General features: G+C 41.2%; 1 protein-coding gene across 4 annotated transcripts in view; it reads left to right on the forward strand.

Annotated features, from left to right (window-relative positions):
• CALD1 (caldesmon 1) overlaps positions 1 to 17,586 on the forward strand; it is a 238,792-nt gene that overhangs the window by 87,408 nt on the left and 133,798 nt on the right. For all 4 annotated transcript variants that reach the window (XM_044992183.1, XM_044992198.1, XM_044992216.1 and 1 more), the window contains exon 2: positions 5,569 to 5,674. The gene's annotated coding sequence lies outside the window, so the exon portion shown is untranslated. The remainder of the gene's footprint in view (positions 1 to 5,568; positions 5,675 to 17,586) is intronic.

Here is a 17,586-nt window from a genome sequence, read left to right on the forward strand (position 1 = left end):
ATATCAGCTCTGTTTCCATGTCTAATGACCAAGTTTAAAACAGAAGAAAAATCACAGCCTCACAAGAGACATTGCTAATGTTTTTACTGCTACTGACTCATCTTCTTTCAGTTGCATCTGTTTGCCCATTTTGAGTAAATTCTATTATCTGCTAATGCAGATGATTTTAACTGCTGCTAAATAATTCTTTGAATCAGTTTCCATTTGCCTCCTGTTCAAATGACTGTGTCTTACCTCATTACGCACTAATTCTTTACGGGTATTAATATTTGGATCACAGCTATGAGCATTCCTTAATCTTTTCCAAAAGGGACAATGAACTCCACATCCTGCTATCATTAATGCAGTCGGCAGCCGATAGTTTGGAAGGTTTGCAGTTAGCCAGCAGATTGAATATCTGGGAGATGCAGCTTTGCAAGTAATTTGGGATTTTTTTTTATTAGCCGTAAAAGGGTTTGCTCCAATAGGGTATTTAATTGGAGACATGTCTTTATCTACTGCCAAAGTTGTACAAGAGCTTATGTTCAATTTACAGCTCTGCAGAGAGAAACATGGCATGTTTTGACTTTTAATTTAAAAATGTTTATCCTTTCAGGTCCCAATCTGAGAGGGAAATTCCTTCTCTTGTTGGCTCCTCCTTGCAGCACATGTTGCTGCTTTGCTAAGAAGATATCATTCCACAGGAACACACGGCTGTTCTGGAATATGCTTGGCCTGACCTTGCTCCCACTGAAGTCAAAGGGAGCTTGAACATTGACTTCCGTCAGAGCATCAGCCCTGCAGTGACCCTGCTCAGGGGCAGGTGTGGAGCACTGCACGTAGAAATTAGCCTGGGGTATAAAGTGAGCAAGATGGAAGGAGCCAGGGGATGATGAATTTGTATTAACGTGGGTGGTGTTGTGTGATTACAAAATGGCTCCTGCTAAGTAGCAGGAATAAGGTCAAAGAAGGAAACAAGTGCCTAATTTGCATGCTGAGGATTCCAGCCCATTTCCGCTCAGGCAGCCCCAGACATCATCCTTTTATGTGCCTGCTCTCAGGAGTGCAGGGTAACGAAGGACTTGTAACTAACTTCTGCTCGGTGTGGTGGACTATACCTAGCGCTTAATCTTACAAGAGTGGCTGTGCTTCTTAGTGTCTGGACCACAGCCGGCTTGTCCTTCCTGCACCATGCAAGGACTTGTAGGCTCAAGTGTAATCATCACATCAGAGATGCTCATTTCTACTGGGGAAATCCTGCCTCCGCAGCCCCTGTCAGTGTGGAGGGCCCTATCTGCAAAGGAATTGGGATCAGTCTGCTGCAGAGATCAGGAGGCTACTGAAGAATCTGTGTGGGGAGTGCAGACTTTTTTTACACTGTGGAGCCATGCTAGTTCCAGAGGATCGTTACGCATGCTGCCACGCCCAGGGAACTGAGAGTAGGGCAGAAGTAGGTACACCACTGGGTGGGTGAGCATGCAAGCAATTAAGCAGCTACTCCAGCCTTGAGGCTCCAAGGAGAAGCTGTTGGGGAAGGATTTCTTTCCTCTCTACTTCTGAAGAGATCCCCAGCGCCCATAGCAGATGCTCAGGCAAAGGCTTTGGGCACTGAGAATACTGTACTTTTCCCCCTCCTCTCTCTCTCTCTCCACTTCCAGCTCCTGACTACAGCTGGAGCATCATGAGGATGATCAATGAGTTCCATTTGGCAGTCTGTGTGGCCTCACAAGGTGTAGTTCATATTCGAAATACCACTGGGTGGAATGGTTTCTTCCTACACCCCAAATTCCCACAAGGCATGAATAAGTGTTGATATTTTTCTGCATCATTAAATTCCTCTTCAGACCAACTCTCCCAGAAAGACGAAGCTCTGTTGAATGGGCTGAGCACTCCATAACCCTGGTAAACTAACAGTGCTAAATAAACACGTACATTTTTGAGGAGGGGCGGGGGGAGTATTTCACTGAAGTCCTGTGGGCTGTGTCCTAATAATTATAGGACCACAGTAAAAGACCTGTACTTCAGCTATGGCTGAGATGGCACTTTGACTCTAGCGCCTTGCTTCCCTCATTTGTGAAGTTCTCAGAAACTGAGCTTTTGCTCTGAAAGTTTTTTCATGTTTTGTCTCACATTTTCTACTGAGATTGTAAGTTCTTTGGGGCTGGGGATTCCTTTTTGGTTCTATGTTTGTAGAGCACCTGGTCCAGGATTGGGGCTGCTAAGTGCTACTGCAATACAATAATACAGAAGTTTAGATAATTAAAATGGCTGAAGTAATTTTATCTGAATGCAGGCAAAAAAGCTTTAAGAAATATGAGCCTGCTTCAGAAAAACACTTGAGCATGTTCTTAAGCTTTTCCCTATTCAGCAAACCACTCAAGCACGTGCCTAAGTTGAAGTCCATGAGACTTAAGCGTGTGCTTAAAATTAAGCATGTGCTTAATTGAAAAGGTGTCTAGCAGTGTTGTTTATTTGATTTTAACCTTTGCATCTTAATAAACTGTTTGTAAGTGGTAAGAGGAACAGTTAAAGAGAATTGCTTTAAACAAAACCTAGATTGCATGAAACACAAACCATACAGACACCTGTTTGGGTAACACTGGATGAGGACTGTGCTGCCCATATCCCTCTTTTCTATCAGCAACTCTTATTTGCCAGACATTATAATTAAAGGCTTCCTTTGTTGAAAATGATTGAACGTGTGAGGAAATCTTGGAATGCTTTATTTAAACCCTCCCTCAGTAATGTCTTCCTATATAAATAAACTACATGGCAATCCAGCCATAAAAACTGAAGGAAAAAAGAAATCTGGAAGAACTGAATAAACAAAGAAATACTTTACCTAGACTGGTTATTTAAAGATGGTTTCCTGCTCCCAGTCTCACAACTCCGTGAAAAAACTGAATTTGCAAGAAAGCCAACACTGGCAGCACTACTGTAGAAGATTAAAAATTTACAGGCTAAGATGTCCAGCCTTAACTGGAATGAGATCCCAACTCAACAGCCACTCTCCGGTTTTTGTTTGTTTGTTTGTTTTTTGTGATCCAAGGTAACAGTCTCCTATTCAGATCTCACTGGCATAAAACTGTTGAAGTCAATGGAGTTACTCTGTTTTTAGGATGGTGAAACTGAGCAGAATCTAACACTCAGGGCCCAATTCTCAGCTGCTTTAAATTGGCATAGCTCTGTTAGGCTGGCAATTAGATTACTGGAATGGGACTCGGGAGACCTTCCCAGCTCTGCCACTAGCCTGCTGGGTGACCCTGGGCAAGGCACGTCACCTCTTCATGCCTCAGTTTCCCCATCTGTAAAATGAGGATAATGATTCTGGCCTCCTTGGTAAGACATTTTGAGAGCTGCTGATGAAAAGTGCTGTAGTACAGCTATTATTTTTTAAGTCAATGAAGCTACTCTGTGTTACATCAGCTGAGAATCTGGCCCACTGTGAGCCTGATTGTGATCTCAGTTACTTTGGTTTAGCAATGCTGTAACTCCCTTGCATAAATGAGCTCAGAATATGAGCCTGATACTTTGGATCAGCGAATCAAAGGAACTGGAGGGTGGCACCAATTTAGCTGAGATTATGATAGTATGGCCAAAACATAGCAATATGTAGTAGAGAAGGGTCTAAGCCATGAAGTTTGGATTCCAACCCAGTTCTGAACTTTCCTCAGATTCAGGGTGTATGGATGGGAGAACATTTTTATAACATCAATAAAACATCTGTTGACGTTCAGTTGAACTTAATTCAGCCAAAGTCATTTTCAGGATGGAGTGAACACCAAGCAGACTGACAAGGCCAGGTTCTGTGACTCGAATATTGCTAACAGTGTGGGAAGGAGAAGGGAACTATTTCATGGCATTGTCCCCATATTTAAAAATCTTGAGAAGAGATTGGAAGGAGAATAGGAATGGTTGGAAGCAGAAAGTTCCCTATAGACCCAGAAACCTTTGTACTCCTTGATCTGAATCTTGTCAAGACTCCAAGGAATCTTTGTACGCAGTTCCTAGTGAGGGTTTCTGCAGTGGCCAAGTGGTGCATGCTGTGAAATTGGAAATAGGCAAATGAATTCAACATTTCAGAGTGGTATACAAGTGTGAGTGAGCTCACTAGCTTGGAAAGGATTACCTTGTGTACATGAGGCAGGGTTCTGCCAAGAGAGATGGGCCTGATGCACTTCTCACTCCAGGGTGAGTCTGCAGTAATTACACTGAAGCAAACCAGTGTGAGAAAAATTAGAATCATGTCCCGGAATCCTCTCCTTAGATCTTGGTTGAGGTGATTAAGAGTGTCCTTACTCAGGTACTGTTTGATGCCCTGTATATCTAGTAATCTTTATTATGCTGCAAGTAGAGATGAGCCTGAACTAAAACAGGATGCCTCTTACTTTGTGGAAATTCAATTCTCAGTTTTGCATCTGACCTCAGTCTCTATAATGGGTTGAATCAAAACTCTGTATCTGACCATCCCCATGCTTCAGGCAACATGAATATAAACATGAGTCTGTAAAGTCTAAGGACCAAATTCTGAAACTTTTACTCAACTTGGTGAGCAGTAATTCACATGAAGAGCCCCATGAAGTTACTTTCTGTGAGTAACTGCCTACTAGCATAAGTAAAGTTTCCACAGTCTAGCACTAAAAGAGTAACTCTAAATAATACATTTATTTAGTGCATTGCATGGGTCTTGGGATGTTGTTCTGGATATGGAGGTGCATGATTCTTAAGAGAATAGTCCAGGCTCTCTGAAGGTGCACAATATCATTTAACATGGCAATTTTCTATGATGCCACAGTAGTGGCAGGATGCATAGTAGACTTATTAGTACTGCTTTGCTAGATGCTTATGTCCACAGCATTCAAGGAGGGAATTCAGATGGAAGTCAGTGTATAGAAAGACAACTTACATCCATGGTGAATTTAGTAGTCTTACACACTGATAGAAATGCAAGATGGAAAACTATTCTTGTGGGAGGAGATTTTCAAAGGCAGAAAGGGGAGTTAGGTGCATAAATGCCATTGACTTTCAATAGGCGTTGGGTGCTCACCTCTCCTTTTTGCCTTTCAACATCTTCCCTAGGTCATTTTCTCTCTCTCTCTTTGTCAGTATAGGATTGTTCCCTACCGTTGGTTCTCCAGCTTTGTTTTGCTCCATTCAGTTTTAAATGATTCAAATGAAGGGCTTCTGCCACCATCCTGGAAGACTAATCTACTGTTCTACTAATCTACTAATGTAGAGATCATTGTTATTGCATGTTCCTGCTATCCATTGTAAGTTCCCCTTGGCTCCTTTCCTTGTAGTTACATCCTCTGGGATTACCCTAAATAACTGTCCTCTTTATATTGAGTTTATCTCAATTGTTCTGCTGTCAGTGGCATTCATATTGTTAGAGTCTAGCTGAATGTTGATAATAGGTGCTTTTGTCTGTCATTTTTGGAATGTTTTGCTGTATTTTCAAAATCTCCATAGTGCTTTCTAGTAAGAATAGTTCTCTGAACAGAAAAAGTATTCCTTGAAAAGGCATTTTGTGTTCATTATCATAAAATCATCATCACTAAACATTTCTTTGCAACTCTTATTTCTTTACAGTGATCACCCACAGTGCTCCAGAGACATCATTCCAACTTCATTCCTTAGTGCTCAGCAGCTGGTGTGTGACTGACAGGCCCAGAAGCGTGCATCTGATTGCTTTCATGTGAGTATGATTAAAGTGACTACCTTTGAATTCCTTGCCAATGGCAGCTGCACTGTTTTCAGCGTGCTGCCTTAGACACTGATCCAAAGCCCATTGGAGTCAGTAGATAACTCCCTTCGACCTCAACGGGCATTGGATCAGGCCTTGGATTTGTATACTTTTGGAGACACTATAGTAGACTACTTTCTGCATTGTGGTTTATTGGTGATGTAGTAGAGATGTAAAGGATTGTATGAACTACTTGAATTTTGCGATAATTACTTCTTGGGGATGTGGAAAATGTTCTCACAGCTGTACGTATTTCTTCATTTGATCTTAGTAGTGTTTTCTTGTGTCTTTTTGGCATTCTAAAATTTCTGCTTCCTGAGTCTGCTATTACTACTAAATCATATTAAGTTATGTGAATAAGATTTTGTGGTTGTGATGTTAGACTCCTGTTTCTTTTGCTCTTTTCTCAACAAATGAACTATGAAGGAACCACACAGGCAGTGGGGTTCAAATAACCGTGTCTACTAAATAAACACAAAATGCAAAGCTGAGCTACATATACACACTGCTGTCCTGGCTGGCTTCTGGAACCCAGAACCCAGTGAACACTGCTTGAGGGCTCATAAGCTTTTTTGAAAATATAGTTTCCAGTTTCTGTGCACTATAACCGTGAAATATTTTCATACAGCAATTCAGGCTGGAGATATACTGCAGACTGGTATTGTACTATACTTGACATTAATGCAGTGAGAACTTCTGTTAAAGAAGTTCCTTTATTCTTAAATTTGCATCCATGTAACAACTCCAACCCAGAGCCTGCTTTAATTGCTGCAGGCAGCTTTCTGTCCTGATCAGTTTTCAGAGCCTTCATTGTTATGTGAAGTGCTTAGCTGCATTTTAGGTGCCTAAATCCCTTTAGCAATCTGACCCAAGGAGATTAAGGCCCAGATTTTCAAAGGCTCAGTACCCACAGGTAAGGCAAGATTGTCACAGTGTCCTGAGCTCTTTTGAAAAAACAAAATCCTAATAACAAACAAGCAAGAATAACAGTAACACAAAAACAAACAAAAGGCAGTTTTCATGTTCAGTTTTGGTTGTAGAAAACCTGAATATTTTGACATAAATAGACATATTTCTTGAGAATTTGTATTTTGTTGAAAAAGCCATTTTACATTGGAAAAAAACATTTCCATGCAAAATTGGTGACTAGCCCTTCCATTGACTCTTTGAAATTGAAGACTAGGCCATATACATTTTGGAGGATATGGATAATTTTCTTTAGGTATTGCACTTAAAATATGACCCCAATGTCAGGAGGTATTAATGGACTCCAATTGGCTAGATCCTATATACGCAATGTTGTTAAAAACAATTGACATTTACCACTCATAAACAGTGTTATCCACAGTTATTTTCTTTACTTAGAATAGACAATAATTGCAGTATCTGTGATACCAGTTAGTAGTAACTTCTGATAAACATAAATGTGTTAATGGTGACCACCACTGTAGAAGCAAACAAGTGTATTTTTTGGATCTGCTAGGATGAGTTTATCGTTGCAAGAAAACAATTTAGAGGTGCTGTTGGGCCACTTTCATCGTTGGTGTAACTGCAATGACGTCAGGGAAGTTTCACCAGGGATGATGATGTCTCGTTACAGGCTTAATCCAAAGTCTATTGAAGTCAGTGCGAGCAAAGCTGAAGGTCAGTTAGGGGCAGGAGGATCATGCTTGCACTGCTCTGTGTTATGGGAATTCTGGGCTGCATAGCAGCCATAGGCAGCCCAGCGAAGGCTGCTGTAAGTTGGAGCATTCTCTGAGTCTATCTGCCTTACAGAGGAGGTCACTGAAGCCTCCACAATCTGGGTAGTACATAATCTGGCCAGAGCCACCTTTGCCCCCTCTCTCCCCTGGCTGACCTGATGTGCTGCATTTCATAGGAGATACAGCATCAAATCTATCTCCATTTCTTCAAAACAGGGTGAGGTGGAAATTGTGGCTCACCCCCATAAACTGGTTCTTCAGCAGAATGAGCTTCCCTGTAGAATCTGCGACTTTGTCTGAGCGCTAGCCTGCACCAGCGCCATATTAAAGTTCTTTGTTACAGTCTAGCCGCTGGTGGTGTTTTGTGTTGCGTGACATTTTTAGAGAGGTGCAAGTGTACGTACGGTTGGAGTTTTGTTTAGTTTAATACCAGACAGGCTAGTTCAGGAAGTGATATCATTCATCCTGATGCAGTTGCTAGTCCCATGAAAATGTGATGACTGCCTTTCACTGGTCACTCAGCCTGATTAGTTGTGTAACTCTGCTGCTAGGAAAGGTTTTACTCGCTGCATTAATGAACCATGGAGCTAACCGGCAGCTAAAACAAAGAAAACCTGCTGTGACTCACCCAAAATTTGAGGAGAGAAACATTCTTTATTTTTTAAATTCAGGAATTACACCACCTAGGAATTGTGAAATTGACACTAATTGCCCAGAAATCTGCTTCTGATAAAAGTGTTTGGCAAGACAAAGTTTAAAACCAAAACACCCTGAATAAGCCTAGTGATCAGGTATAGGAGGAGGTTCACTCTATGCTCCTCTGTCTTTGTGCTGCTCGTGTGATGGAAAAAGACTGGCAACTACTCAGACCTTCCCAGTGGGTGCAGAGCACATGTAGCTGGTAGGAGAGGAGGTGGCAGCTATCCTCAGCTGACAAACAATCCCTTAGCTGTGTCAAACAGGTCTCGGCCACAGCAGAAAATGTATTCTGTAGTCTTTTAGGTGATATTAACCTTCTAAGGCAGGAAGGCCCAGGGACCCTCAAAGATACCCTTGAGGATCTAGGCAAAGTGTCATGTAAAAGTTAGATCCATGAACTGGGAGTTGGGATTCTTGGATTTTATCTCCCAGGTCTACTACTAACTCCTGATTTCTATTCCCTAGCTCTGTCATTATAACCTGTGACTTTAAAATTGAAATAACAATACTTACCATTTGAACCTCACAGGGATGTTGTGATGCTTAAGCACTTAATGTTTCTGAAGCATTTTGAGATCCTTGGACAATGCTATATAAGTATATATCCATCATCATAATCTGTAAAACTGCATTGGTAATATTTACCTAATGCACAGGATGTTTTGAGACTTTATAGGTGTTTTTAACATATTTTAGGATCCCTGGCTGAAAGATGCTCTGTGACTGTTCTGTAATTCTAGATCAGCTGGAAGCAGGAAACACCAGAAACCTCAAAAGAAAACCTCTTCTCAGGACACTTCCAACCCAGTTTTGTAGACTCAAATGGTTTAGATTAGAAGATAGTACCCTTCAATGTGCAGGAGAACCTTTGGGTGTTTATCCAAACTTAGCGTGAGCTCTATATTGCTTGAAGTTCTTTATTTAACTGGCTTCCATTCATGGCCTGATTTTGCATCTTTTTCTCACATGAGTGAGAGCTGCCAGACCCAACATGTTAAAGTATTTGGGTCTGATTCCCTTGTACATTAAGGTCCCTTTTATACACTTCAGGCAGTGTAAAGGGGCCATAAAATGAAAGTAAATTACATTTAGGTATAAATGAAACAGAGTGAAATTAGGCTTCCCTGAGTTACTTAAACTCTGACCCTGAAAAAACTTTCAGAGTCTCTGCAGGCAGTTTTGTTTTAGAAGAGCAGATCTCCCATATTGCAAGAGATTACCTGAGGCAAATGATATTTGAGAGAAGATTCTTTTCCATCACATTTGAGATCCCTGTATCTTTATTACAAGCTCCATACACCTTCAGCATTGCTAGTTTGATTTGACTGAAGGGGAAGGGTGAGAAACTTTAATTGCAACTTCTACACGGAAAAATATAATGACAAATATTTATTATATGAAACATATGAATGCATCACACTTGTTGATTTTTGAAAATATTTTGGAGTAGGAAAAACTGTTATCCATCATCCATCCTAATTTTGAAAGTTTGATATAAATTGAGACTGAGTCTTATTGCAGACCTGATACAAATTTGCTGAGACTTGGATACCAGCTGTTTCTCCGACAGGGTACAAGGGCACATAACTAGAATAGCATCTTTTGTGGAAAGTAGCGTTTCCCATTGTTAAATGTGTGAGCCTGAGGCAGAAAATTGCAGTCCTTAGTTATGTGGCATGTGCAGTCTAAAACATGTCTGTGGGGCTTTGGCAGTCTTTTTGCTGTTTGTTTTTTTTTCAAAGGTTATCCTACCTATTCTGAAGCCTACTTGCCTTTTTGGTAGTTTCATCAGTGAAAGACAAATCTAAATATCTTTTCTTTTTGCCTTGCGTTAAAGCTGAAGATAAGCTACTGATTATTTGTCTTTAGAAATATTTGTGTGAATATTTGCTTTGGTTTCAATCCACTCAGTTTTCCCTGTTATTTTTATTTGCTGAAGTCCACCAGTCATTTTTGATTTCTTACTATATTGTTTCCATTTTAAATCTTCAGGCAAATGTGTATAATTAGTAAAATAACCAAACTAAGTATAAATGTAACTGAATGAGAATTTGAAATGACCCCACCTCTGCAGCTTGCCTAAGAGATGATAAAAGCTATGATAATGATAATAGTCACATAATAATAGTCTATGAAATTTGCAGGGTGTGAATGTTAAGGATGGAGATAAATTATTTAAAGTGCTACATTGGGGTCTAACTGGGAGTAATAAGAAAGGTAAAATTTAGGCTGAATATCAGGAACATTCTTTCAGTGAAATCTTTTTGGACCAGTGATACTTAAACTGGGGTCCATTGACCATAGAGAGCTGTCTGGTCACATGTTGCTGGCTCTTCCTCCTTTATTTCCAGATGCTAAACTGCATTAAAATATATCTAAACAAGGGATACTTTGTAAAGATTGATTTTTATAGGTGCTGCACATGTACAGTGCCTCTTGGTATGAAGTGAAGGATATTGGTTCTTTCCTGTTGGTCAGTCATGCCTGTCAAGAAGAAAGTCTAGGCTGACAGCTCCAAAGTGGAGGTGGAGTATCTTTGGTGCTGGATGTGTCCTTTATTTCAGCCAGATTTGCGATGTGAAGATTTGAAATATGATATATTTAGGTAAGATAACTGGCAGGGGTCTCACAAAGATACTGCCAGTCCCTCTACATGAAGCATGGAAGTCTCTGGAGAAGCATCTGCCTCGGATGGTATATTGGGGAAATCAAGCTCATATTGAAGTGTTGAATATGTAGAAGAGAGATGATGTATGGATATAAGAGTGTATCAGGAATAGAGGTTGACACTGATGATGGTGAGAGAAGGGCAGAGTTAAGGTTGTGTGTAGAATTTTAACTTCTTCGTTTGAACTTCTTGGAGTATCACATTTTGAAAAAATCAGATGCCAATAAGATTTCACAGTGTAAAAATTATCTTTTTTTATTCACTGCCAACATTATAATGAAGCACAGAACTGAAGATTCCAATCACTCCTTGTGAGTGAGGCCTCAGACATTTCTTTTGTAAACATTCAAAAACAGATGTTAGATAGTAAAATTGTAATGATGTGAAGTATTTATTTAAATCTTTTTTGCCAGGAAAGTCTAAGTGGCTGAAGAACATCTTGTTTTCATGAATGTGCAGAGGGGGTATATCAACAAACAAAGGGTTCGTACACAAAATTCAAAGAACAAAAGGTGACCAGAAGACGTTCACTTACATCAGTACGAACCTGGAACAACTCCCAGAAGAGCAGAATTTGGCCCTTCCCTTTGTGCAGTTGAGGCTGGATATGCAAACTTGGTGATAGCAAGTGTTAGTTGTAGACACAATCAAAATAAAGACGTGCATGTGGTGCTGCAGTATATATTGGTTGATCTAATAAAGCAGATAGCTGTAGCAAAAAAGTCACATCTCCATGTAGAGGCGGTGACAACTTCTAGAGAATTTTTAAGCAATAGGATTATTATACACAAATGACCTAATGACAACTGTGCAGTGATAGGCTGTGTTAGCGATGCTTACAAAAAGCTGTGTGATTTCACAATCAGGAATTACATTGTAGTGCTCTGAGATGTGGTATCTAGGAGATCTCATAGCACCTTTCACAAGAGAAGAAATGGTAGCCCTCATATCCCAACCAAATTTAGTTGTTTTTTTATCATTCTGTCTACATAAACTCCCTCTACATTTCCAAATGTATAAGGCATTTTTCTTCATTTACTGTTTTTAAACTGTTGCATAGTCTTGCTCTCTGCTGTAAAACAGCTGCCATTTCCACCCCAGAGGTAGCTGTATTTCAACGGTAAAATGATTCTGTTTCGCTTTTCCCGCTCCATATAGGAGATAGTAGCAGGTATATATGCTGTATTCACCTTCACTGGTTCACTTGTCACCTGGATTACTTTGGGGCATTTACAGAAAGGCTGAAGTCTATTGAAATGGGAAGGGGCACTCTCACTCCACCAGCCAAAGAGGAGGGGAACTGTTGGATGGCACTGTTCACCCAGGCGAGAAAGAGGATGGGGAACTCTCTGCTTTTAACAAAGGAGGGGAAGCTGTCCCCTTAGGCTCCTGTACTCTAATATCTAGGTTTACACCCAGGAGAGGGTAGGTGATGTCACCACTAGGCTGAGCGGTAGTGAGTAGTGGGGAAAGTGGGTGTGATGAGGAGGCGACAGCTATGGCCAGGTTTTGGTACTTAAGTACAATCTAATGAACCATAGAATCATAAGACTGGAAGGGACCTCGAGAGGTCATCTAGTCCAGTCCCCTGCACTCAAGGCAGGACTAAATATTATCCAGACCATCCCTGACAGGTGTTTGTCTAACCTGCTTTTAAAAATCTCCAGTGACGGAGATTCCACAACCTCCCTAGGCAGTTTATTCCAGTGCTTAACTACCCTGACAGGAAGTTTTTCTAATGTCAACCTAAACCGCCTTGCTGCAATTTAAGCCCATTGCTTCTTGTCCTATCCTCAGAGGTTACCAAGAACAATTTTTCTCCCTCCTCCTTGTAACAGCCTTTTATGTACTTGAAAACTGTTATGTCCCCCCCTCAGTTTTCTCTTCTCCAGACTAAACAAACCCAATTTTTTCCATCTTCCCTCAGAGCTCATATTTTCTAGATCTTTAATAATTTTTGTTGCTTTTCTCTGGACTTTCTCCAATTTAGCCATAGCTTTCCTGAAATGTGGCACCCAGAACATGATACAGTACTCCATTTGAGGCCTAATGAGCATGGAGTAGAGCGGAAGAATTATTTCTTGTGTCTTGCTTACAACATTCCTGCTAATACATCCCAGGATTATGTTAGCTTTTTTTGTAACAGTGTTACATTGTTGACTCATATTAAGCTTGTGATCCACTATGACCCTCAGATCCCTTTTCTCAGTACTCCTTCCTAGTCAGTCATTTCCCATTTTGTATGTGTGCAACTGATCGTTCCTTCCTAAGTGGCAGGGCCAGCCCACAACATTTTGGCACCTGAGGTGGGGAGCTCAAGTGACACCCCCATGTCCCTTCGCTTGGGCCAAAACTTTGAAAGGTCTCAATTCTGCCTTCTTCCTGTTCTACTCCTCTCATGGTACTGCTCTGCTACCTACCCCAATAAAGGAGAACTAACAACTTAAAATGCCTTGTTCAAAAATTTTAAGTTTTTAACTTTCAAATGAACAACAGATGTAACTTTTCTTGTCTGCATAGTAAACATTGGAATTTTTATCTGTTTGAATAATCAAAGTGGTGCTTTCCCTGCCTTCTTGGTTGCAAAGATTTGAACTGCTTCCTGCTGAAGGTCCACAGTCTGGGCCAGCTCATACTCTATTGAGATGGTTGCAAGGCCGACCAGCCTCTCCTGTGTCATTGTGGAGCGTAAATGTGTTTTTATTAACTTCAGCTAAGAGAAGCTGCATTCTCCACTGGCAACTGTTACAGGAAGTGTTAGAAGTATGCACCGAGCAACAAAAGCATTTGGAAAGAGGGTGGTCATCTTATTTGTGCACATATATTCCAGAACAGCCTTTGGAGTTGATCCTGCTGAAATGTATCTTGAAAGGGCTTTCAGTTCATCACCTAAATCACTCGCATCAGTATCGCGCATGTCATCATGTGTCAACACTGTCTCTAGCACCCTGCATTGCTGACTGGTAAGACTGTAGGTATGACTTTGCTTTGTCCAGTTGTTCCATTGCTCCAGATATAACAAGGTAAACACCTTGAAGTCTCTTGCTTACAACATTTATTTCAAACAGTATGTCATGCCACAACACTAAGCCACACAGAAATTTGAAGTTATGTATGTTTCTGGTGATTCCATTTTCCTCTGCCGCTGTTCTCCCACAAACAGTTCCTGTCATAGCATTATCATCTATAATAGCAACTATGGCATCATCTGTCTTCCCAATTTGGTGTTTGATAGGCTTTATCGCCTCCACTCTACTTTCCCATCGTGTGGCACTCTGTGGTTTCAGTGTCAGAGAGGATGTTCCCAGCTGTTGCATCAAAATTTGCCATCAATGAGTTGATGCAGAGAAAAATACATAGATGCTTTGAATTACATTAAAAATTCAGCAGCCTCACTAAAAGCTGATGTTGCATCACTGACCACCAAGTTCAGTGACTGAGAACTGCATGGGACAAAAAAAGCTTGAGGGTTTAACTCTCGGATCTGTGTCTGCACTTCTCTGTTCTTTATCACTATCGTAGTCCTGACCTCTCCTGTCAGCTACCGCAACTCGCGTATCTGCCAGCTTTTTAAGAAGCACATTTGTCATACCAGCTCCTGTAGTATCATCAATGTCAATAAATTCTAGAAAATGCTCTCTGACAGTCACCATTGCAGGGACATCTTCACTAGGTTCTGTTCATTTTACAAAATGCATCGTTAAAGTCATTTGTTCCATATGGCTGATGTCAGGGGTGCAGTCCAGAATAACAGAGTTATATCTGGCTGACTTCAGATCTGCCACAATCTTCTGTTTGACTTGTGTTGCCAGTAACTGTGTGATCTCATTTTGAATTGTTTTTCCAAGGTAGTGGTGTGTGTACATTTCTTGGGTGGTGACTCTTCTTAGATGTTCCTGGAGTACAGCATCAAACTCAGCCATCAGCTCCACAATTTTAAGGAAGTTTCCATTGTTTGGCACATACAGCTGATCTGAAGTGCCATGCAGTGCTAGGTTTTGGGTAGCAAGCATTCTCACAATGGCAATGAGCCTTTTCAGAACATTTTGCCAGTAAAGAGACTCTGATGCAATCTTCTCTTGATGCTGATCATCTATGGTGGCCTTTAACCTTAGTCTCATCTCAAGCTCTTTCCACCTATGGAATGCTCTCTATTGATTTGCTGCCTTCTCATGGCATGCCAGATTTCTAGCCAGATTTTTCCAGTCTTTTGTTCGTGTAGAAGCCAGTGTGCCTGGAATATTAGACTGGAAGAGTTTGCAACAAAAACAGTATGCAGCATTCTGGGGTTTTGAGTACATAAGCCATGGGCTGTCCACTTTGTTACCATTGGGGATTTCACGCCAGTAATGTGTTGGATGGAAACTTCTATTTTCACTGTCTTTGGGGAACATGAAGTAAGTTTTTCACTTGCTGTGGCCCATGCAGTACAAGGAAGTCCCTTAGGCTACAGCTCAAGTGGGTCCACAGTCCAGGAACTAAATTCAACAGCAGCTGTTCCTTGCGCCTCCACCACACTCTTCTCTGATCTACACTTTTCTTCAGGAATGTGCATGGTTACATCCATTTCAGATGGAGATATGGATGCTGTGGTAGCTGCTAGGTCACCTGCACTCTGACTAACTGGAAGATCAGACATCTCCTCACCACTCACATCCTCACTGGGGCTGGAAGGCTCACCGTGAACACTTGTGTCTATGTATCTGAGGAGAGCTCCTTCTTGCTTAGATAGAAAAGCTTCCTTTGCTTTCTTTCTTTTTCTGAATAGTGCCCCAGAGGGGTGTTTTCTTCTTTCACTCATGACTGCTGTTCTGTGCCAGCTATAGTGGCTCTCAACACTCAATTGAAGGGGACAAATAAGCAGGCTGGTAGCAGGGCCTGAGTGCGGGAAGAGATCAGTGTCTTAAGGGCCTAACTGGCTCCTACTACTTCAGTTGACAGCCTGTTCTCCTGAAGTGGGTTCAAGGAAGCAGCAAGGAACAGGAAGCTCCCTGAGAAGCTGGTGTTAATCAGTCCAGGCTCCTGGAGGTGCTAGAGAGGTACATAAGAGGCTCCTCCTCTGCTCTCTCCCTGGAGCTCCTGCTGTTTTCTGTTATTCCCTCTCCCCTTTTCTCCTGCCTGCCTGTTATGTCTCTTGTGCCCTCCTTCCTCCAGCACAGCACTCCACCATCTCTGTGCATCTAAAGCAGAGAGAATACATATGCACCAGCAGCAGACACAATTTTCTGCACTCTGGGTCCTAGTGGTGCCCCCCTACAGTCTGACACCTGAGGCGGCCGCCTGAGTTCGCCTCATGGTAAGGCCAGCCCTGCTAAGTGGAGTACTTTTCATTTCTCCTTATTGAATGTAATCCTATTTACTTCAGATCATTTTGTCCAATTTGTCCTGATTATTTTTAATTTTAATCCTATCCTCCAAAGCACTTGCAACCACTCCCAGTTTGGTATCATCTGCAAACTTAAGTGTACTCTGTATGCCATTATCTAAATTATTGATGAAGATATTGCACAGAACCAGACCCAGAACTGATTGCAACTTGACTGTGAACCACTGATATCTACTCTCTGGAAATGGTTTTCCAACCTATTATGCACCCACCTTGTAGCAGCTCCATCTAGGTTGCATTTCCCTAGTTTGTTTATGAGAAGGTGATGCGAGACAGTATCAAAAGCCTTACTAAAGTCAAGATATACCACATCTACCACTTCTCCCCTATCCACATGGCTTGTTACCCTGTAAAAGAAAGCCATTAGATTGGTTTGACATGATTTGTTCTGGACAAATCCATGCTGACTGTTACATATCACTTTATTATCTTCTAGGTGTTTGCAAATTGATTGCTTAATTATTTGCTCCATTATCTTTCTGGGTGCTGAAGTTAAGGAGATTGGTCTATAATTCCATGGATTGTCCTTATTTCTCTTTTTATAGTTTGGCACTATATTTGCCCTTTTCTAGTCCTCTGGAATCTCTCCTATCTTCTATGACTTTTCAAAGATAATCGCTAATGGCTCTGATATCTCATCTGTCAGTTCCTTCAGTATTCTAGGATGTATTTCATCAGGCCCAGGTGACTAGAAGACTTCTAACTTGTCTAAGTAATTTTTAACTTGTTCTTTCCTTGTTTTAGCCTCTGATACTATCTCATTTTCATTGGCATTTACTATGTTAGATGTCCAATCACTGCTAAACTTTTTGGTGAAAAGTGAAACAAAAAAGTCATTTAGCCTTTCTGCCATTTCCACATTTTTCGTTGTTTTTCTCTCTCTGGGGGAATATCCTCTGGGAGTAGTGGCTCATTCAAGTATGATTGAGAATTGCTCTTAGAAGATAGTGAGAGCATGGGACATCCACGAATTCCAATCAGAGACAGAGTGATGTGTCTAAGGGTTATAACAAAACAGTATCCCTTATATCCAGCCATTTAGTGACTCATGCCATATGCTAGTACAGTACTCTTGCTGGCCCACTATCTTGCAGTACCTGCTGCTTTAAGATTATATCAGTTTAGTGGATGCTAATAATTCAAAAATGTTCACTGTGCCCAGCAGCCCTCCTGGTGACTTCCAGCTGTTTTCTCACAAACCCCCTTCACACCCCTGCAAGCTCAAGTCCTAAGGACCAGATTCTGCATCCCTTCTTTAGGTTGGTAGAACCATCATGTGAGTCATCCCAATCCTTTGAGAGACAACTCAGGGAGTAAGCCATTATTCAGCATGAGTAAAGATGGCAGAATATGGCCCAAAGTGACTGAATACCAAGGGCTAGATTCAAACAAATTTCATCGCACTGAG

This window comes from Mauremys mutica, chromosome 1 (genome assembly GCF_020497125.1).
Source record: "Mauremys mutica isolate MM-2020 ecotype Southern chromosome 1, ASM2049712v1, whole genome shotgun sequence".
Classification (NCBI taxonomy): domain Eukaryota; kingdom Metazoa; phylum Chordata; order Testudines; family Geoemydidae; genus Mauremys; species Mauremys mutica.